Source organism: Tamandua tetradactyla, chromosome 26, assembly GCF_023851605.1.
Source record: "Tamandua tetradactyla isolate mTamTet1 chromosome 26, mTamTet1.pri, whole genome shotgun sequence".
NCBI lineage: Eukaryota > Metazoa > Chordata > Mammalia > Pilosa > Myrmecophagidae > Tamandua > Tamandua tetradactyla.
Window position 1 is genome coordinate 6,050,247 of NC_135352.1, and position 23,967 is coordinate 6,074,213.

A 23,967-nucleotide genomic window follows, 5' to 3' on the forward strand; every position below is an offset into this window, starting at 1 on the left:
TAAGTTTTCACGACTGAGTTTGTTAGGATTTGATACATTGTGCGTATGCGTTTTTTTTTTTTTTTTTTTTTTTTTTTTTTTTTTTTAAAGACAGAGAGAAGGAAGGAAGGATAGAAGGAAGGAAGGAAGGAAGAAAGGGAAACATCTTTTAAACATTTTCTTGTTTTATTGTATTCTGTTTCTCCGTTTTTGTTACATGGGCTGGGGCCGGGAATCGAACCGAGGTCCTCCGGCATAGCAGGCAAGCACTTTGCCCGCTGAGCCACCGCGGCCCGCCCGCGTTTTTTAATTAGACGAGTTGTAGGTTTACAGAAAAGTCATGCATAAGACATAAAATACTGAGCTCCCATTTACTACCCTATTATGAACATCTTGCATTAGTGTGATACATCTATTGCAACCAAGGAAAGAACATTTTTATAATTGTACAATTGACTGTCATCCATGGTTTGCATTAGTGTTCACTGCGGTTTTTTTTTTTTTTGATATTTTATTCTAGTAACATATACAACCTAAAACTCCCCCCTTTAATCACATTCAGATATATAATTCACTGGTGTTAATTACATCCACAATGCTGTGCTACCATCACCACCATCCATTACCAAAGCCAAACAGAAATTCTAGTACACTGTGGTTTTGATTATCTCACAATTTTTTGCCCAAGATTTTTGTCTCCAATTTCCCCCTTTTCTAACTTCTACACACAGGAGTTTCCACCTTCAGCCAATCCCTTTTTTTGCTCAATCATGGTTTTCCTTTTGCTTCTGACTTTCTCAATTTTCACACCAAGCTCTCTGTGTTGATTTAATTTGGAACTGTAATGTTTCTAGCATCGTTTGGTATTTTGGGTCAGTTGGCCCACCCCATCCTCTCTCCAGGGTCTCTTTTCCATTGCCCTGGGTTCCTTTAGTTCTAGGAGTGAGTCCCTTATTTCCCTTGTCTGAGACGGCTGGTAGGTTTACCCATGAGAGGAAAGTTCACACAATTCTTCTTTTTTTTTTTTTAAAAATATTTTTATTAATAAATCTTCACACATATACAGTCCATACATGGTGTACAATCAATAGCTCACGTTATCATCACATATTTGTGTTTTCATCACCATGCTCATTTTTCAAACATTTTATCACTCCAGAACAAGAAATAAAAAGGAAAGAGAAAAACATATATATCCCATACTCCTTACTCCTCCCTCTCATTGACCACTAGTATTTCCATGCACCCAATTTATTTTACCCCTTATCTCCCCATTATTTATTTATTTTTATCTATATTTTTTACTCATCTGTCTATACCCTGGATAGGTATAGACAGGAAAAAAGGAGCATCAGACACAAGGTTTTCACAATTATATGGTCACATTGTAAAAGCCATATTGTTATACAGTGTTCTTAAAGAATTAAGGCTACTGGAATACAGCTCAACAGCTTCAGGAACTTCCCTCTAGCTCCTTCAATATACCATAAACTAAGAAAGGATATCTATATAATGCATAAGAATAACCTCCAGTGTAACTTCCCAACTCTGTTTGAAATCTCTCAGCCACTGACACTTTATTTTGTCTCTTTTCTCTCTTTCGTCTTTTGGTCAAGAAGTCTTTCTCAATCCCATGAAGCTGGTTCATCTTGGGAGTTCTGTCTCATGTTGCTAGGGAGATTTATACCCCTGGGAGTCATGTCCCACGTGGTGGGGGGGAGGGCAGTGAGTTCACCTGCCGAGTTGACTTAGAGAGAGGGCACATCTGAGCAATAAAAGAGGTTCTCTGGGGGTGATGCTTAGGCATAATTATGAGTAGGCTTAGCCTATCCTTTGCAGGAATAAATTTCATAGGGGTGAATCCCAAGATTGAGGGTTCAGCCTATTGACCTGGTTGTCCCCACTGCTTGCGAGAATATCAGAAATTCTCCAAATGGGGAAGTTGAATATTTCTTCCTTTCTCTCCAGTCCCTGAAGTGGATTTTGCAAATACTTCTTTACTAACTGCCCAAATTACTCTGGGATGTATCAGGGCATCACACTAACTTGGACAAACCAACAAGATCTCCTGCCTTATTCAATTCCATACACTTAACAGTGCTCAATTAAACTGACCATACAAGTTAATTAGGTAATGTGCTTTCCAAAATACAAATTTTGCACCAAATAAGCATCTCTCCCTTTGGTCTCACACAGAAGTTGAAGTTTTAAAATATGAACAATAGCATCCTTTACCCTGGATTCTGATCTATCCAGATCAGCTTCATTCGTATCTCTAGTCAAAGTCTATCCTTTTTCAACAATTCCTGTAAGGGATAGTGTTGATTTTCATGGCTTCAGAGCTCTAATTCTGAGTCTCAGGTGCTCCTGCAATTCTGAGTAAAGAAGTTGCTGTTGGTAATGGGGGATGGTGAGTCCTGGGATCCCCTGTTATATCAGTGTTAGATCAGTGTTTCTACTCTTTCAGAGCAGAGGTAAGGGGTTGCTGTCCTCATTTCCCAAATAATAAGAATGAGGTTCCCAGTCCCTAAATAACTGGTCCCAAATCGTATTAACCAAGGAGTTAACCAAGGTGAGCTTCTACGCTAGGTTGATCTTACCAAATTTGTCCCCATTTTGTAGATGAAACTAAAGCCCAGAGAGGCTAAGAGAAGAGTCACCCAACAGGGACAGTGGTACCAAATGTAAGATGATGATGCAATGGTCATATTTGTGAAGGTTTTTATACCCAAGTTTAGTACAAAGTACTAAGTCTTTTTTTTTCCCACTGGTCAGGACATAAAAGAAATGCAAGCAGAATGGAGTCTGGCAGAAAGGGTTTACAGTACAGCCAGTAAGAGTAAAAAAAATAATTTTAATTCCATTTTAAAAATAATGTAACATTTATTAATGTTCAAAAATGCACAAAACCAATTGATTTTTAAATGTGCTAAAATGCATTTCATCTTCACATGGGCATGATGCAAATTAGGTTTCTGTTTGGCAATGTGGGAAGCTGACATCGACCGTCTCTGCAGGCTCTCCTTATACTTGTTGCGGTTTTCGTTGTCACTCTTGGGCAGAGTAGAGTTGAGAGCTCTCTGCGAATAGTACCTTGTCAGTACTTTATCAAGGTGGGTGCCAAACAGATTCTTTTGGATAAGGGCACAGTCACTTTCTTGAATAGACTGTTTCTTTTCTTTTCTTTTTTTTTTCCTGAATGGGCAGTCTACGGGAATTGAACCTGGGTCCCCAGCTTGGCAGGCGGGAATTCTTGCCACTGAGCCACCATTGTGCCTCCCCTAGACTGGTCCTTTTTGCTTTTTTTTGCGTGGGCAGACACCGGGAATCGAACCTGGGTCTCTGGTATGACAGGCGAGAACTCTACCTGCTGAGCCACCATGGCCCGCCTCCCAGACTGATTCTTAATAATAAAGACAGAGAACGAAGTAGTAGAGGTGCCCATGCAGAACAGATGAGAGAAAGGGTAGAGAGTTGTGTCATCATTCCTGGGACTCCAGAATCCTGCATGGTATATGCAGGGGTGGGTAATCAGAAGGCGTGAATTTAAAGTTCCCTTCTCTGTGGCCAGCAGTCCATATGACCTTGGGTGTGTGAGTTTGTCTTTCTGCTGGTCTTGTGTATCTCATATATAAAATGAGAGGGTTGGGCTAAATGATTTCTAAGGGCCTTTCTTGCTCTTTAATTTGTATTTCCACTGTATGGCTTCTTTCAGGCCTCCTCCTTTTTTACCTATGGGTGTCTCCTGAGAGCCCCCATTTGTGTACCTTAAACCGCGTTCCATATTCCAAACCCAGAGTGGTCTTTCTAAACATGTAACCCCCACCATGTCATCCTCTCACGCAATACCCCACGCCTATATGATGAAGACAGAACTCCTTACTGTGACTATAAATAAGGACATAGAAAATGCAGAAAAAATAATTATGAAGTCTGTTTTACCAGTTATATGGATCTATTTTCCACAAAACTATTATGCTCATTCTCCAAAAGGCCAGAGAAACATGTACAAAAATTGAACTTTTGTAGAAATAGCTTCCTCAAAGTGGAAAGTTTATTGGACACATTCTCTGACTCAGTGCATTAAAATTAGAATTTACCGAGAGAATAAAACCTGCCATAAACTTTTATAGTTTAGGATTAAAAAAATTCTGGAAAACTCAAAACAACTTTAAAAAATTTTAGTCATTGAAGGGTCAGAGAAGATGTCAAAATTAAAGTAGTAAATTATTTAAAATCATTAAAATTTTTATAACATATCAAAAGTTATGAAATGTGACAAAATGAATTTTTAGAGAATGATTCACATACTTGAATAACTTTACTAATAAGAAAAATAAAAAGTTAAATGATCTAATTGTTGAGCCAAAGAAGTGAAAGAAAGGAAACCAAGAAAAAAGTAGGTGTTAGGAATTGGGAAAGATAAGAGCAAAAAATAATGGACTAGAAGGGGGAAAAAAAAGCGTGGTTTCTTTAAAAATACAAAACAAAGAAATAAAAAGAAAAAAACTAAACTCTAACAAGAATTACTCAGAAAAAAAGAAAAGGTGAAAACAGAAATATATCACATCAGATATGAAAAATATTTCATATATTAATTTCCAATGGCGGTTTTAACAAATTATCGCAAACTTCTTGGTTTAAAGCAACACAAATTTATTTTCTTACAATTTTGGGGTCTAGAAGTCTGGAATCAGTTTCACTGAGATAAAGTCTAAGTATAAGTCCAGCTGGTCCCTTCTGGGGTCTCTGAGGGAAGAGTCCATTTCCTTTCCTTTTCCTGCTTGCATTCTATGACTTATGGCCTCTTCCTTGCATTGCTTTAACCTCTTTCTTCTGCCATCACATCTCTACTTACTCCTTTGATCATTTGCCTTCATCGTAAAAGGATCCTTGTGATTGCATTTAAACTCTACCTGAATAATCCAAGATAATCTCCCCATTTTAAGATCCTTAAATAAATTGCATCTGAATGCACTTTTTTTTTGACATGTAAAATAATATTGATACGGTTTGAAGCTTAGGATGTGGATATTTTTTGCATGGTAATTATTCAGTCTACCACATTTCATAACCACACATATTCTCAAATCAAATATTAAGAATGATAAGGAAACATTTAAAATTATAAGAAAATGTTACATGCAATAAGATTCCAATGTATCTGAAAATCTACATGCGAGGCTTTCACCTCAGGAAAGTTAAAATGTCCGGAATTTACTCAAAAAATATGTAGGAAACTTGAATAGACCAATAAATCCTTCCTTGTCTCAGAGGCTCGCCAAGAAGATCCAAGGTCTAGATTGTTTTGTGGACAAGTTTTTTCATGTATATAATGAAAAGATAAAACCAGATGACAAGAAGTCCTCTAGTGGATAGAATGTATGGAATATCTGTGACTTCATTGCTTGACTCTGATAACAAAACTTGACAAAGCCTCCTAATGAAAACATAGAGAAAAATCTCACTCATATAGAGATGGAAAAATCCTGAGAAAAATATTAACAAATTAGTTGCAGTAATGTATTAAAGGAAAACTATGCCATAATCAGGAAAACTTTATTCTAGGAGTGGTTATGGAAGCTTGGGTCAACATTAGGAAATTTATTAATGCAATTTTAAGGTGATAAGATTTGTTACTCTAATAGATTAAAGGACAAAAATGTATAAAATCATCTTGTAGGGTCCAAAGCTGCAATTTATCGAATTCAGCATTCAGAACCGAAAACAATAATTGAGTAAACTTTTAGTACATTATGAACAGAAGGAATTTTTTTCATGCACAGAGTATCAGAAACCAGCAGAAATCATCACAGTAAATAGTGAAAGAACAGAAATTGATAAATCCAGGCTCTTCTCTGGATTATCCAGACAACTCAATGTCATTGAGTATTATTCTTGAGATCTAGTCAATGCAATAACACATGAAAGGTAATTAAGAGGTAAAAATTAGAAAGTCTGAGCCAGAAAAGTACATTATTGATTAAACTATTATTGCAAACCTAGAAAATCTAAATTAATCAAATGAAGATCTACTAGATGCAATAAAAATTTAGTAAGTTGGCTGATAAAAGACAAAAATAGATAGCTTTTCTAGACACTAGCAATACACCATCAGAGGCTAAAAATAGGGAAAAAAGTCCTGTTCACAAATGATACTAGTTTCTAGAAATGAGAGTGGGACCTCCTACCACCCTTCTCCTGACAATTTTTTTCCTCTTTGGGAGATGGCAAATGGGGATGCTTGTACCATCTGGGTCCATGTACCATTTTCTATGACTGACCTGGCCCAATGTAAACAAAAATTTGAGTGTTTTTAGAAGACCTGGGCAAACTCACTGAGGAATAATATCCTCTCTTACTCTCTCTCCTTTGACCTTACCTGGGGAGACATTCAATTGTCCTATCCACCTGTTGCATCCTGAAGGGAAAATTCTGTATATGGGCAGAAACCCAAGCCCATGCAGATAAGCTAGCTGCATCTCAGCCAAGTAGCCCAATAGGAGCTAATGAAATCCCTGATAATGAACCCAACTGGAACTACCAATGAGGGCAGGCAGATTTAAGACACTGAGACCATATGATTAGCTGTCTTGTAGTAGGGATGAAAAATGCACCATTAAACCAGTAAATTATAATAAAATTAAAGGGGTAACCTAGGGGAAAGAGGACAACTCTGCTTTATTCCAGGGGAGCTTAGTAGATGCTTTGAAGACATATTCCAACATAAACTCTAACTCCCAGGAAAGGTAAATTTTATTAGAGACTTACCTTATTAGCCAACCATACCCAGATACTCAGAGGAAAATGCGGAAAATGGCTAGGAGACTGCAAATCTCCCTTAATGAAATGCCTTTAGTGTTTTCGATAATAGAGACAGAGCTGAACTGGGGAAGGTCCAACAGAATCAGCCACAGGACAAGAGACGGGCTCATTTAATAGCATTCCTTGTAAGTAGTGTCCTGTGCCCTCAGGGTAACACCAAAGGCCAAATAGGATGGAAAGGCAGCTGCTACAAATGTGGGAAGATAGGACATTGGAGCAAAAAGTATGCTGGCCTGGATGGGCCACTGGGACCTGTACCTCAATGTAAAAAGGAAGCCTACTGGAAAAGAGACTATCCCCAGCTCTGAAGGGAGAAGCAGGGGATTCCCTACTAGTGATGGCCTTGAGTGAGAATTGAAAGGGCCCAAAGTCCCACCTCACTCCTACTTCACAGCTAGCCCAAGACATGGAGGAGCCTCAGGTTACCACGGACATAGCAGATAAAATTATTGACTTGTTAATTAATACAGGACCACTTACTCTGTTCTTAGCCATTACTCTGGAACCTTGTCCTTAAAAACTTGCACCGTGGTGGGAGTTGATGGCAACCCAAAGACCCACCAGTGCACACCCCCCTTAAGTTGTAAACTGAGGGATATTCTCATAAGTCATGAGATCCCAGTAGTTCATGGGTAACCAACCCCTTTACTAAGCAAAGATCTCTTACAAGCCCCAAGCTTTATATATACACTACCTTCCTTTTGCTCACATGCAAACTCATCCTTACTTTAGTGCAGTCCAGTGTTCAGTTAATCTCTTTATCCTGCTAAATACGTGTCCCTCCTTGTGGTAGTCTGAGGTGTGGCCCACAGAAATAAAAGGCATCCAAATTGGAAAAAGAAGAAGTGCCTCTACCCGCTTATTTAAAGTGCAACAACACTTTCTGGACCTGGTGGAGCAAGAGGCGCCATTATGGGAATTGACATCTGTCATAAGGATTGAAAGGTTCAGCCAAGTAGCCTAAGAGCCAGGATGTCTACCTGAGGCTGCTGGTCAAAGTGTACCAGCTTCTGGCCAGATGAACCAATTTTACCTTCAGCCCAGTTGTTTTGAAGCAGGTGTTCATGAGTTGCACCAACTAACTGCCCCTGTCCCCTTCTGGGATGATCTAGAAAATGAAGTTCCTTGGCCATGAAAACAAGACAGCTGTGGCTGTGGGGACTATAACAGGTGATGTGCGAATTTAGGAGGTACCAAAACTGAAGGTGCATGCCCTGCTAGTAAGCAACTGTGCCCAGAGCCTCATCCTCAAGGCTGGAGGCAAGATCCTCACTTTCAATCAAATGGCACTGGACTCCCTTAATGGCTGCAGCACTGTCCTGCTCTCCAGTCACTGCAAGGACCAAGAGGTGTACAGGCATTTCGGCAAGATACCAAACCCTGAATCCACTCCAAGGGTTGGAAGTTCAAGCATGCCAGAGGCTTCTGTGCAAGCAGCGGCTACAAAAACTAGTCCCAGATCACCCAGGAATGATTCGAACTCTAGGTGGTCACATCAACAACCAGTGGTGCATCATGCAGACCAGTAGACAACCTAACATTTGTCATCTCTGTAGACTCCAATCAAGGAATACTCTTCCTTTGTGGGCATAAAATATACCCCCATGGTAGTCAGGGACATGCATTGAGGGTATGTGGCTCCAGTACTCAAGTGAAAAATGGAAATATGCCTTCTCCACTCCCAGCTTCCCAACCTATAATCCCAAACTGGAATAAAAAAGCATTATCCTACCCATGCCTCTCCTAACTACCATTGGGATTGGCGGAGCTGTAGCTACTGGAGCTGCGGGAATAGCCCATGCAAAATGGGTCCACCATAATCTCTCTCTTGGACTGTACACTAGCATCTAATGAAGCCTCCACCTTAACCCTTCTCCAATCCCAAGTCAATTCATTGACAGGGGTCTTCTTTCAGAACTGATGAGCCCTAGGTGCCCTTTCAGCAACCCGTGTGCATTCCTGGGAGAGGATTACTATTTTTATGTTAATCAGAGCTCAAAAATAACACAAAATATTAACTCCCTTAAAGACCAGGTCAGTCAGTTGTCCACTGAGTCCTAAGATCTCCCATTTGATTTATTTAAGTGGCCCACACCTGGGATAGGTGCCATTCTTCACTCCATCCTTTTCTGTCTAATGGGGCTAGCCACCTTACTTCTCCTCAGCTTTGTGGCCCTCCTTCAGCACCCCTTAAAGGGATGGAATTCTCTGAGAGGGGAGTGAGGCAAGTTGGATAGGAAAGGAGGGTAGGGAAATGACCCCAAGACCCATAACAAAAAGTTCCTTTTGGCACACACACAACTACCCCCCATACACCTAGCTGTCTCTCGGGTCAGCACCTGAAAAGAACCAATGAAAAGTACAGATCACCAATTCCTCATTGGAGGAGGAAGGGACCCTCAAAGTTCTTATAATGCGAGAACCCCGAACTTAGACTGCTTCTCCTTTGGAGAACGCTCACGCTCATTGTCCCTCAAGTGTGTACTTTCCCTATACATTAAGTTTTGAGCTGTAAAAACAAAAATATGAATGCATAATAATAGCTAATGCATTTTGGGAAAGAGGAGAACAATGAGGGTAAAATTTACCTTGCCATCATTCAAATACGCTATAAAGTTATAGTAATTAGATTATGTTGCACTGGCACAGGAATCAGTCCTTTCTTTATCAAAGTTAATTCCAGGAGAATTTGGATTTAAATGCTATTAGACAATATGGGAAATATTTTTTACCCTCAAAGTGGTTAAAGCAGATTTTTCTAAAGATCTGAAGAATCAGATCAAGGCTGGCACCATTGTCAAAATTGACTGTTTTAATTATATAATTGTACACTTTTCAATACCAAAAGTTAATAGATAAAGAGCAAACTGAGAAATTATATATTATGTGTCAGCAGAGATTTAACAATCATAATATATAAAGGACTCCTACAGATCAATCAGTAAACAGCAAATAATTGTAACATGATGTTAATTAATAACTCATTGAAAAATAAATGTTTCTTATAAATGTGAGAAAAAATCTTCCACGAATAAAGAGAGAATCATATCAAATGTGTAAAATCTCACTTTTTTGTCTTTTAGATGCAGTGGGGACACCTACGATCTGAGAGCGTGTGGAAATGTGCTATTGGTGGGAGTATAAACTGGTTGATGTAATCGCCTAGAAAGGTAACATGTCCCTGTGCATCGATATGTAAAGTGTGCATTCCATTTGACCTAGCAATTACACACCTAGAGATTCATTCTGTATAAATTCAGTTCATTGAATTGTTAAAATAAAAATATTCTATCTGTCTACCTTAATAAATATACTTCAAACAACAAGGAAAAAAGCGCATGAGTAAAATTATAGTTTTGTTTGGCTGAAAGTTGGCAAATATCAAAGTTGACCAAATCTATTTGCTCTTGAGCACGGCCTGAGTGTGCTTTTGCTGTGCCAGTAATGTTTGTGTGAGTGATAAAAAAGATAGTCCTAATTCATAGTAACTATGTATTTATTCCATAAAATGTACTTATCTTGTCTTTAGTGAAGTCATTAATTCTATTGTTCTAATAGAGACTTTCACACAATTTGTGTTTTATTGACAACTAGCCATATTAGACGACCTTTTTTGAATCATTGTAGTTCTTATATAGTATTTTATTAATTTTGTTTTGGGGAAATTTTGCTCTGCTGAGACAGTAGCAACTGAAATTGTCAACAGTCTTAAGGCAATACATAGATTCAGAAATGAACCATGAATTTTACATATCCTGTTCAAACATAGAAATGAATCACATATGATACATTATCCTTAGTTCAGAAAATATTAGAGTATACTGCTTTCATCAGATAAATTGCTATCACTTATATCTTGATTTTCCCTGTCTTTTAAAGCAATACCTAGATCCATACAGAAATGTGAAGAGTTGGTATAGCATGCTTTATGAATATATATAATCACACCCACACAAATATAAAGTAATATGAATATAAAATAAAGCGAAATATCTCTTAGCCACAATGTGTAGCTATTGTAAATACATGGTAATTCATGAATACCTCTGGAATCATAAGTTGGAACACAGAAAGAATAAGAAAATTGACACGTCTTTACTGGGAAATGATGCTTTGTTATGCAAGAATCTGTAGCATAACAAATCTACCGCATACATAGGTGGAGACCATTTCAAGGAGGAGCAGTTCAGCAGTGCAGAGGCTATTACTGTGGGTCAAGAAAGATGAAAAGTGTCTTCTGGCATTCAGTGAGTAAGAGGTAACTGATGCTCTTGGTGAAAGCAGTATCAGTGCAAGGGTGGGTGCAGGAGTAGAATGCCGAGGGTTAAGGAGATAATGAGAGGAAAGGAAGTGACAAAGTGGAGGAAGAGCAGTTTCAGAAAAAGAAAAAAGAATCTATTGTATTCATGCCATCTGAGAGAAAGGGTTTTACTGGCTATATGAGTTTGTTAAACGACGCCAGAATACAATGTACCAGAAATGGAATGGCTTTTATAAAGGGAATTTAATAAGTAACAAGTTTGCAGTTCTAAGGCCCTAAATATGTCCTAACTAGGGCATCCAGAGAAAGATACCTTGGCTCAAGGAAGGGCAATCTGTGAAGGCATGTGACTGATGATGTCTGCTGGTCCTTGTTCCTGGTTCCATTGCTTCCAGCTTCTGATGCCAGTGGTTTCTTCTCTAAGTGGCTATGGGCCTTCACTTAGCTGTGTTGGGAGAGAACAAGGGGTTTCATCTCTTAGCTTAGCATTGGCCAGGGCCTGCGATTTCTTCTTTCCAGGTTCTGGCTATTTCTGTGAGTCCTTGCTTAGCACCGGGCTATTTCTGTCTTGCTCTCCAAACATCTACATTGGTTCTGCTCTTTCTCAAAAAGCTTCCTCTTTTGAAGGGCTCCAGTAAACTACCCAAGACCCACCTTGAATGGGTGGAGTCACATCTCTATCTAATGAAGAAGTCATGCTTTTCTGGAACTGGGAGCAGTCCATCTCCATGGAGACAATCTTATCAAAAGGGTTTCCACCCTACAATATTGAATCAGGATTCCAAAAAAATGGCTGCCCCCAAAAGATTGGATCAGGATTAAAACATGGCTTTTCTGGGGTACATAATTGCTTCAAACTGGCACACTGGCTTATTACTTTATCCTTCTCTTGTCTAAATGCCTCTGGCTCTCAAATCTTTGATATGTTTGAAAGCAGCGTATATCTCTGATGTCAGCACAGATGTGGCTGCACCTTCCTTCCCACTTTCCTTCAATGTGAAGGACAAGAGAAGGGGAGGCACTTCCCAGGGCATGGATAGTGTTAGGCATGAGCACAAATGTTTAGGTTCATGGGTTAGTCTGTGTTGGGCCACAAGCAACAAAACACCTTTATCGTTTTTTAAATAAACTTTATTTTTTTGTGGATTTGTGGTGTGTGGAACCTTCTACATTAGCCAGATGGGCTCCAGTGGCTGTGGCAGGGCTGGTAGTCAATTGAAAAGAGGGGAAACCCTGTGCTGTGGCTTCTGGTGGGCTGTCAGGCTTGGGTAGCAATTGTGATATGGGGATGGTGCCAGCCCTGGGTTCAGGTGCATGGGCAGTGATGGGACCAAGCCAAAGCCCTGGACAAGGAGGATGGGTTTGGGGCTGGGAAATGTGTGAATCAGGACCCAGGAAATAGGCCCTGCCACGTGGATGAGCAGTCTTAGAAAGGGCCCTCCCCTGCCGAGGCGATGGTCCTGGGTCATCCTTGTCTGGGGCAGAGCTGAGCCTGCAGGGACCTGGGAACTGCTGAATAAGTAGCCCATGGTGGGGCTTGGGTGGGGCCCTGGGGATGTGAGGACACAACAGGGACTGTGAATCTGGGACTAAAGAAGAGTTAAGTAGACATAATTTGTCTTTTTCACTTTTTTTATCTGGATACTTGAGCTATGTAATCAAAATGATGGATAAGAACAAACAGCAACTCTCATGTATTGGGTACTTAGTACCTGGCAATCAGTGTGCTAAACACTTTAAACATGTTGAACAAGCTGCACAGGATTTCTGACTCACAAAGTCCTTCCAAGATGGCTTCGAGTGTATGCGGTTATGCATAGGTGGCATATGCAGGGATGGCTTCCTAGGCATGTGGCCAAGTAATTACACTGGGCCTCTCACTGGGAAGGGCCTTTACTTGGTTAAGTGTTCTGTTGTTGCTATCTTGAATTCACAATAATTGTTGAATGAGGGTCCCTGTACTTCCATTTTCACTGGGCCCTGCAAATTACACAGCTGGTGGTGGGTATATGCCATTCAACGATACCCCAAACTTACCACCAGAGGCCTGAGACTCATGGGAAAATTTTCACATGCTTTCTTGGGGCTTTTCAGACAGAGAATGTCATTTTTAACTTTGTTCTCCTTCATCCCAGAACCTCCCAATAGGGTATTCCCATCTGTCAAACTGTTGGCAAAGAGGTGGTGGTAAGGAAAAGGGGTGGGAAGACAGGAAAAGCACTGGCCAGTTTATCTAGTACAGAAAGCATCTTTGTATGGACTCTTTAATACCCAGTAGTAAGAAAAATTGGGACACAGTTATATTAGAGTTACTTGGGTTCATTACCAAACCATAGCTCTTTGAAGACAGGTTCTGATTCACTGTTATATTCCCACTGTGTGGCACATAGTATGTGTTGACTAGCATTTTTTTTCAATCAACACATCAATGGTGGAAGTAGGAAATGAATATGCAAGTGATGGAGGTAGAAAGGCGGTTTTGCATCTCCTTGGAGAAGGGTGCAGAAGCAACCCTTGGAGGCTGGAGGTCAGGAGAGTGCTGCATCTCTAGGATTCAGGCATTCTGTATGTGAAAGCTGATTCAGAGATTTACACAGAAGCAAATGGCAGTGGGGCCACTGCAAGGACCCATGAAGTCGAGACCCTCATTTGCAGATAGCTGGAATTTCTCTAGCTCCCCACTTCTGATATACCCCAAGTGTTCTCACAACACTTCACACACACAATCTCATTGACTCTAAGTAAATGGCTATGGGTATTGTTAGATCCACTTTGCAGAGTGGGAAATTGAGGCAGATGAAAAGTAAGATGCACTAAAGACAAAATAAAGTGAATTCTCCCTTTGGTCAGGGTCTCAGCCTTCTGGCCTCCTTGGGATGTTGATTCTCACCTAAGGAGCATGATGATGGCCTCCTCTTTCTCTGATATGAGGCATCTCAGTGGATTTCCTTGGCTGACCAGAGTCTTCAGGATGGGTACAAGGCAGGGGACTTAACGTCTTGACAAAGATCAGCAGCAGGCCACCCCTTGCTGCTTTCCCAGTGACAAGGTGCATCCTTCACCTCACATCCACCAAGCATTTGGCTTTGAGCATGATGGAGCTTGCAGAGGGCTTGGAGATCCCCGAGGGTGGCAGGTGCTAGATATTAACATAACATCCACTTTTGTTGAGCAGAATGTTCACTCATGCTGCTGACATGGAGCTCCCCAAAGTTTAGAAATATGCAAAAACTGGCTCACCGGCATCTTTACACCTGGCCGAACCTCTTAATGACATTTCTCCCCCTTCACTTTGCCCAGCAGCAAGCCACCTCACACAGGCTGCACACCCTCACACACTTCCCTCTCCCCTCCCCTAGACTTTTCTCCTGTCAGTTCCTTCCTCCCAGGCTTTGAGGCGGCAAGTCATTTTTCCGGAGTTGTCATTTACCGGCTCTGCCTAACTGCTACATTTGAGCGTGGCCGAACTAATGATGCAGCAATTAAGAGTGATTAGGGCTATTGATAATAAAGAGATTTCATAAACTTGATTAAACACCTTCATTAATGAGCATGTTGTGGGGGATTGTGGGGGCTCAGTGGGATGGAATGAAAGGTGGGAAGGCAAGGAAAAGGAAATGCACTCAATAAATGTCTGAGTGTGGATCTGGAAATGACTGGAAGGGCAGAGCTATTTGGCAGGAAGATCAGTAGTTCCCAGGGGCTTATACTTGGAGGAAATTGCAGAAAAATTGGTGACCTGAGCACTTCATTCATTTCTATACAGTGGGAGTGGGATAAAAGCTACAAAATGCTGCAACAGACAAGCTCCAAGGGCCACCTGAAATAAGATGTGTTTTGGTCCTCTCCTTTCTTGCGGATGAGCAGCAGAGGCTGTTACTAATTAACGTGAGCCAAACTCGTTCTCTTCCATTGCCCTGCCAGCTCCACTCACCGGCATAAGGACGGCTGTGGCAGGATAATAACGCCACGCTAATTTTAACCTCTTCTGTTTCTTTCCTTCGGCAAAGCTTTGGGATGCTGGGGAGATGTCAGACAAGGCTCTCTTTTTCCATGCCACACCTAGAAACTGTGGGAAACCCTTATGGTTCATTTCCTTCAACAGTTTAGAAAAAGCCCATTAAATCTGACCTCAATTCAGAATGAAGACAAGGCAGAAAGGAATGCTTCAAAGTCTGCCTTTGCTTAGTTCATGTAGCTCCCAGGTGGCACAAATAAATTTGGGCTTAATTAAAATGGAAGGGGGATGCTTTATAAGAACAAACAAATTCCTGTTTTTGGAAGAGTCCTTGAAACATTTTCCAAGCCTGCACTCAATGACAGACAATGGCTGCTTACGACGTGCCTCTGTCCACCGCCCCACCGCCACTCCCCACGCCCACCTCGAGATCAGTCACCCTTGGAGCTCCCAGACAAGCAAGTCAGCGATTGATTCTCTGGCCACTGGGATTTCCTGAATTTCCCTTAAATTGATCAATGCTTTTAAAAATGATAGTCCCCTCTTTTGGTTCAGTTAGTCTGAATTAGTAAGATTATGTTATATTTTCTCAAAGCATATCCCGGCCTCACCTGCAGGACCCCTTCAGTGGGAGAAGCGTCTGCTACCCTCCCTCCAAGCAATGCTTTCTGCCCCTTTGTGTCCCGGGGCCTCTCTGAGTGGAGCTTAACGTGTGGGAAACACACCACTCACTCATTCCCGCCACAGAGCCACAGCTGAAATGAAATATCGAAGCAGTTTTAAAAGATTTACACACCCACCATGTAACTGATACTTTGAAGAAAGATTTAATAGGCACCTTAGGTTTGTGAACATCATTGAAATAGCCCTCAACTCACTCATGTCAGTTGTTCAGTCGGTCAGGGAGGCCGTCATGCCGTCAGCAGGATTTATTGAGAAAACCCTGGGTGTTGATTGCTGTACTTAGGGATTTAGGGAATTGACAATAATAAAAAGCATCCCTGGATCTCAAGATTGGATGGTCCTTAAATTTCATCTCATGTTAAATCCCTTTTGCAGCATCCCTCTCACATGGTCTTTACTCACCCTTGCAGGGAAGCCCATTTCATCTTCAGGGAATCAGACTGCCAGGCAGCTAGCTCTTCTTTATGCTGAGACAGATCACTATGACCTATAAGGTATGGCTTTGCTGGGGAGACCAAGTCATGTTGAGGTCTCTTTGGTACATGAACAATGAACCTTCCTGGGATGCCTATCAGAGCGAACCCTGTTTAACATGGGCTCCTCTGGTGGGAAAGAAATTCAATGAGATTTTGGGGGTCCCAATTCACTTGCTTAACCTACCCAACTCATTTGTTGATCCCTCAGGGATAACTGACCGTTGCTCAGAGGAACTCTTAGTCTAGTTGGGGAGAGAGGACATAGCCTCATAAAAAGGCATCATAATATTTAGCAGCATCATATTAGCATATCAATGAATTACAGAGTACTTAGTAAAATAGAGAGGAATACAGTATGTATCAAGCGATTTAAAACTTGCATACACTTTGACAAAAAATTCCTTTTCTAGGAATTTAACCTTAGAAAACAATCTCAGAAAAGATTTGTGTACAAGATGCTCAGTGCAGCATTATTCATAATAACAGAAAATTAGAAATAAGCTTAATATCAAACCAGAGGGGAATGCTTAGATAATTTATACATAAGTCCATTTAATGGGTTATAATGCAGACATCAAAAATCATGCTTTCAAAAAATGTTTTTTAATTTTAAAAATATTTTTATTGAGAAATATCCACACACATACACATATACAATATCCTCACATAGTTATGTATTCACCATGATCATTTTTTAGAACATTTGCTTCACACCAGAAAAAAAATTAAAAGAAAATAAAGAAGGTATACATCCTATACCCTTTACCCCTCCCTCTTATCTCTCCTATTATTTATTTACTTTATATACATATATATTTTTTACTCATACCCTGGATAAAAGGAGCATCAGTCACAGGATTTTGCAATCACACAGTTACATTTTAAAAGCTAGATAGTTAACACAATATTCTTTAAGAATTAAAGCTAGTGGAACACAGTTCAACAGTTTCAGATACTTCCCTCTAGCTATTCCAATACACCATAAACTAAAAAGGGGTATCTATTATAATGCATAAGAATAACCCCCAGAATAGCCTCCCAACTCTTTGAAATCTCTCAGCCACTGAGACTTAATTTTGTCTCTTTTATCTCCTCTGCCTTTTGGTCAAGAAGGCTTTCTCAATCCCATGATGCCAGCTCATTTCAGGAGTTCTGTGCCATGTTGCCAGGGAGACTTACATGTCCCATGTAGAGGGGAAGGCAGTGAGTTCACCTGCCAAGTTGGCTTAGAGAGAGAGGTCTGAGCAACTAAAGAGGCTCGTGAGAATATCAGGAATTCCTCAGATGGGGAAGTTGAATATTTCCTCCTTTCTCCCCAGTCTCCCAAGGGGGCTTTGTAAGTACTGTTTTATTCTTTACCCAAATTACTCTGGGATATAGCAGGGCATCACAGTAACCTATAAAAATCAACAATATCTCATACCCTATTCAAGATTATATATAATTATGGTGTTCAAATAAACTGACCATAAAAGTTAATTTAGATAACGTGCTACCCAAAATACAAATTTTGCACCAAATGAACATCTCTCCCATTGATTTAGCATAGAGATTGAAGTTTGAAAATATGGGCCATATTATCCTTTACCCACTATTTTGATTTACTTTAGTCCTATCCACGTCAGCTTCATTCATATCTCTAAACAAAGTTTGATCACCTTTTCAGCTTTTTTAACAGTTGCTTAGTGGGGTAATGCTAACTTTCATAACTTCAGTGCTTTCACTGTGAGTCTCAGGTGTCACACAATACCCAAGGTTTCAGGGAGCAACCAGGTTATATACAAATATCTCAGCATCTCAGAATTTGGAAACACCAGTTATAATTCCTGAATATACGTGACTGCTGTAAGAATTTACAATCTAGGACCCTTTACAATAGGCCCCAACCTCATTACCCACGCTTTCAGTTTCAATTCTCTGAGCTTGTATCGTCTATCTTTCCTTCTAGTTTCATGTGTGCCCCAGCCTTTCTCTCTCAGCCACACTCACATATAGCTTCATTTAGTGTACTTATATTACTGTGCTACCATCAGGTAGTATTGTGCTATCCATTTCTGAATTTTTACAGTCAGTCTTGTTGCACAATCTGTGTTTCTTCAACACCAAATGCCCATTTGTGTTGTGTTCTTAACTTTAACTCTCAAAGTTCACTAATTAACATTAGTTCATGTTAGTGAGACCATACACTATTTGTCCTTTCGTTTCTGGCTAATTTCACTCAACATAATGTCCGCAATGTTCGTCCACATTGTTACATGCTTCATGACTTTATTCAATCTTGCAGCTGCATAGCATTCCATTGTATGTATATACCACAGCTTGTTTAGTCACTTGTCCATTGGTAGGCATTTGGGCTGTTTCCATCTCTTGGTGATCATAAATAATGCTGCTATAATCATTGCTGTGCAAATGTCTGTTTGTGTCCTTACTTTCAGTTCCAGTGAATATATACCTAGTAACTGGATTGCTGGATCATATGGCAATTCTATACTTTGCTTCCTTAGGAACCATCAAAGCACTTGTACCATTTTACATTTCCACCAACAGTGGATAAGTGTGTCTCTTTCTTCACATCCTCTCCAGCACATGTTATTTTCTGTTTTTTTTTTTTTTTATAATGGCCATACTAGTGGGTATGAGATGATATCCCATTGTGGTTTTGATTATCATTTTCCTTACAGCCAATGAAGTTGAGCATCTTTTCATGCACCTTTTAGCCATTTGTATCTCCTCTTCTGAGAAGTGTCTGTTCATGTCTTTTACCCAGTTTTTAAAACTTTTTAAAATTGTGTAATATAATGTATATACAAAGCAAAGAAAGGAAAAAGCAATAGTTTTCAAAGCATTCTTCAACAAGTGGTTATGGAACAGATCCCAGAGTTTGTCATGGGCTACCATACCATCGTCTCAGATTTTTCCTTCTAGCTAGCTACTCCAGAACTTAGGAGGTTAGAAGGAATAAATATTTTTTTTATCATGACAATTTACTTTTTTTGGTGAAAAATAACATATATACAAAAAAGCAATAAATTTCAAAGCACAGCACAATTAGTTCTAGAACAAATTTCAGAGTTTGGTATGATTACAATTCCACAATTTTAAGTTTTTACATCTAGCTGCTCCAAAATACTGGAGACTAACAGATATATCAATTTAATGATTCAGCAATCATATTTGCCTGTTAAACCCTGCCTTCTCTGTGTAACTCCATCATCACCTTTGATTTTTCTCTCCCTCTCTTTAGAGGTCTTTGGACTATGATCATTCTAACTTTTTCATATTGGAAGGGTCTGTCACTAATATGTAGGGAGATGGGATTAGTTGATATTCTGGAGAGGTTAGGCCCTCTAGGTTTCAGAACTTATCTGGTCCAGGGACTCATCTGGAGGCTGTAGGTTTCTAAAGAGTTACCCTAGTGCATGGAGCCTTTATAGAAACTTATATATTGCCCTAGGTGTTCTTTAGGATTGGCTAGAATGGTTTTGTTTGGCATATGGCAAGTTCTGATAGGTAGCAGTGTCCAACTGAAGCTTGCCTAAGAGTTACCTGTAGAGTAGCCTCTCAGCTCTACTTGAACTAGCTCAGCCACTGATACTTTATCAGTTAAACTTCTTTTCCCCTTTTTGGTCAGGATGGCATTGTTGATCCCATGGTGCCAGGGCTGGATTCATCCTTGGGAATCATCTCCCATGCTGGTAGGGAGATTTTCACCCCTGGATGTCATGTCCCACGTAGGAGGGAGGGCAGTGATTTCGATTACAGAGCTAGGCTTAGAAAGAGTGAGGTCACATATGAGCAGCAAAAGAGGTCCTCCAGAAGTAACTCTTAGGCATACCTATAGGTAGGTTAAGCTTCTCTGCTACCTACATAAGCTTCACAAGAGTAAGCCTCAAGGTCAAGGGCTTGTCCTATTGATTTGGATGTCCCTAATGTTTGAAAAAGTATCAGGGGATTCCCTGATGGTAAAATTTAATAGTTCCATATTTTTCTCCCATCTCTCAAGGGACTTTGCCAATACTTTTTGATTATCTGCTTAATATATTCTAGGATGTATCCAGGCATTACATTAAGCTATACAGGATTAAAGGCCCTCATTCTTATTCTCTGCTCCCTGTGTTTCAATTGCTCAAATGAGCTATCCAGACAGGTTGAGTTAGATTATGTGCTGCAGAAAATTTAGGTTCTGGACAAAATAAGCTTTTCTTCCTTTGGTCTCAAAGAGTAGGTGCAGTTCTAAAATATAGAAAGTGTCTTCCTTACCCCTGTGTTCTGAATTATCTTAATCTCGACCTGATTGGCTTCGTTCTTATCTCTAAATACCAGGTTATACATATAGAAAACAGCTTCTCAAAATCCAGAAATAGTAATTACCACCCTGGAGTAAATGTGTCTGCTGTAAGAGATTACAATCTAGGCCCCTGTTTTCTTATAAGCATTTTCTAAAGGAGAACATACAATAATTGTTCTTTTGTTTCTGGTTTATTTTGCCTCACCAAATGTCCCACAGGTTCATTCACATCATTGCATGCCTCATGATTTCATTCCATTTTGCAGCAATTGATCAATGTACTATTTCATCATATGTATACACCATTGTTCGCCAATCCACTTCTCAGTCAGTGCATCCTCCAGCAACCTGCATTCATTAGGTATCATGTATAATGCCCAAAGTCCACAGTCCATCACCACTCTCAATTTTAGTTAATTTCATTGTTCCGAAGAGAAAGATAACCAATGAACATAACTTCACCAAATAGAAAATCAAAACCTTCCCTTCCCCCACCATTTACCCCTGCTGCTCCTGTGGTTCTGCTGTTTTCCTGTTACACGTAACTCATAGCATGCAATAGCAGTTTTCCCCTGTACCCTGGACTTAAACATTCTTTGCACAAGAATCATATCTTTGAAGTAGTTCTTGCAAGAACTAATTTATATTTCTAGTGTTAATCAGAGGGACACATAGGCCTATACAACCCCTTTCAATCATGTTCACCTTCAATATGGTAATATTACTTATAGACCCACTAGAGAACTGCCTTCACTTCTATCTATTCCCTTACATTGGAGTTCAACCTCATTAGCTAACCCATCTCTAGCTTCTGTGTATCTTGAAGTCCCCTATATTCTGTATTATACATTACAGTATTTAACTTTTTGTGTCTGGCTTATTTCACTCAACATTATGTCCTCAATACTCACCCATCTTGTCATGTGCTTCAAGACATCATTTCATTTTACTGCATAATATTCCATCATATGTATATACCACATTTTGTTTATCTACTAGTCTGTTGATGGGCACTTGAATTGTTTCCATCTTTTGGCAATTGTGAATCATGTTGCTATGAACATTGGTGTGCAAATGTCTGCTTGTGTCACTGCTTTCAGTGCTCTTGCCGGGTCATAGGCCAATTCAGTATTTAGTTTCCTAAGAAACCACCAAATTGTCTTGCATAAGCAGCTCTACCATTATACGTAACCACCAGCAGTATATAAGTGTCCCAATTTCTCCACATTCTCTCCAACATTTGTAGTTTCCTGTTTGTTAATAGCAGCCAGTCTTATAGGTGTGAGGTAGTGTCTCATTGTAGACTTGTTCTGCATTTCCCTTATAGCTAATGAGAATGAGCATCTCTTCATGTGCTTTTTAGCCATCTATATTTGTTCTTCAGAAAAATGCTTTTTCATATCTTTAGCCCATTTTATAGTTGGGTTGTTTGCTCTTTTGTGGTTGGGTTGTATGTTTTTTTTTTATGTATACAGGATATCAAACCTTTGTCTGATTTATGATTTTCAAATATTTCTCCCATTGAGTTGGCTACCTCTTCACCTTTTTGACAAAGTCTTTTGACATGCAGAAGCATTTCATTTTGAGGGAGCCCCATTTATCTATTTTTTCTTTTGTTGCTTGTGCTTTGGGTGTAAAGTTCAGGAAGCTATCTTCTATTACCAGGTCTTAAAGATGTTTCCCTACATTTTCTTCTAGAAGCTTTATGGTGCTAGTATTTATATTTAGGTGTTTGATCCACTTTGAGTTAACTTTTATATAGGGTATACTGTAAGGGTCCTTTTTCATTCTTTGGGCTATTGATATCCAATTCTCTCATGCCCATTTTTTTTTTCTTTTTTACATGGGCAGGCACTGGGAATCGAACCTGGGTCCTCTGGCATGGCAGGCAAGCATTCTTGCCTGCTGAGCCACTGTGAATGCCCTCATGCCCATTTTTTGAAAAAATTATTCTGTCCCAGTTGAGTGGATTTGGAGGCCTTGTCATCATCCATTTTTTAATTGGGTTGTTTTATTTTGTTGTTGAGCTAAAGAATCCCTTTATACATTCTGGATACTAAATACTTCTCTGATATGTAGTTTCCAAATATTGCCTCTTATTGTGTAGGCTGCCGTTTTACTTTCCTGACAAAGTTCTTTGATGCACAAAAGTATTTAATTTTGAGGAGATCACATTTATCTCTTTCTTTTTTGGTGCTCATGCTTTGGCAGTAAGGTCCAATAAACCACCTCCTATTACGGGATTTATAAGATATTCCTCTACATTTTCTTCTATTCAGTTTTATGGTCTTAACATTACTGTTTAAGTCTTTGATCCATTTTGAGTTAATTTTTGTATAAGGTGTGAGATATGGATCCTCTTTCATTCCTTTGCTTATGGATATCCAGCTCTCCAAACACCATTTATTGAAGAGGCCGCTCTGTTCCAGATGGGTTGGCTTGACTGCCTTATCAAAGATCAGTTGTCCATAGATGAGAGGGTTTATTTCTGAACAATCAATTAGATTCCATTGGTCAGTATATCTATCTCTATGCCAGTACCATGCTGTTTTCACCACTTCCTAATATGCTTTTTAAGTCAGATAGTGTCAGACCTCCCATTTCATTTTTCTGTCGCAACATATTTTTAGCTATTCAGGGCAAACTGCCCTTCCAAATAAATTTGGTTGTTTGTTCTTCTATTTCTTCAAAGTAAGTTGTTGGAATTTTAATTGGTATTGCATTGAATCTATAAATCAATTTGGGTAGAGTTGACATCTTAACTATATTTATTGTTCCAATCGATGAACATGGTATGTCCTTCCATTTATTTAGGTCTTTCATGATTTCTTTTAGCAATTTCTTGTAGTTTTCTGTGTTTAGGTCTTTGTATCCTAAGTTAAATTCATTTCTAAATATTTGATTCTATTGTTTGCTATTGTAAACGAAATTTTTTTCTTGATTTCTTACTCAGAGTGTTCATCACTAGGCTATAGAAATACTACTGATTTTGTGGTGTTGATCTTGTGCCTTGCCACTGTGGTGTACTCATTTATTAGCTCTAGTAGCTTTGCTGTAGACATTTTGGGGATTTTCGACATATAGTATCATGTCATTTGCAAACAGTGAGAGTTTTGCTTATTCCTTTCCAATTTGGATGCCTTTTATTTCTTTTTCTTGTCGTATTGCTCTGGCTAGAACTTCTAGCACAATGTTGAATAACAGTGATTACAATGGGCATCCTTGTCTTGTTCCTGATCTTAGAGGAAAAGCTTTCAGGTTTTCCCCTTTGAGGATGATGTTAACTGTGTTTTTTTCCATATATTCCCTTTTCCATGTTGAGGATGCTCCCTTCTATTCCTATCCTTTGAAGTGTTTTCATCAAGAAAGGATGTTCAATTTTTTTCAAATGCTTTTTCAGCATCAACCAAGATGATTATGTGATTTTTCAGCTTTGAGTTATTGATATGATGTATTACAATAATTTATTTTTTTGTGTTGAACCAGCCTTGCATCC

General features: G+C 39.5%; 1 pseudogene; it reads left to right on the plus strand.

Moving 5' to 3' along the window:
* LOC143669611 (large ribosomal subunit protein eL18 pseudogene) overlaps positions 1–8,257 on the plus strand; it is a 29,948-nt pseudogene extending 21,691 nt beyond the window's left edge.
* Positions 8,258–23,967: the final 15,710 nt, after the last annotated feature.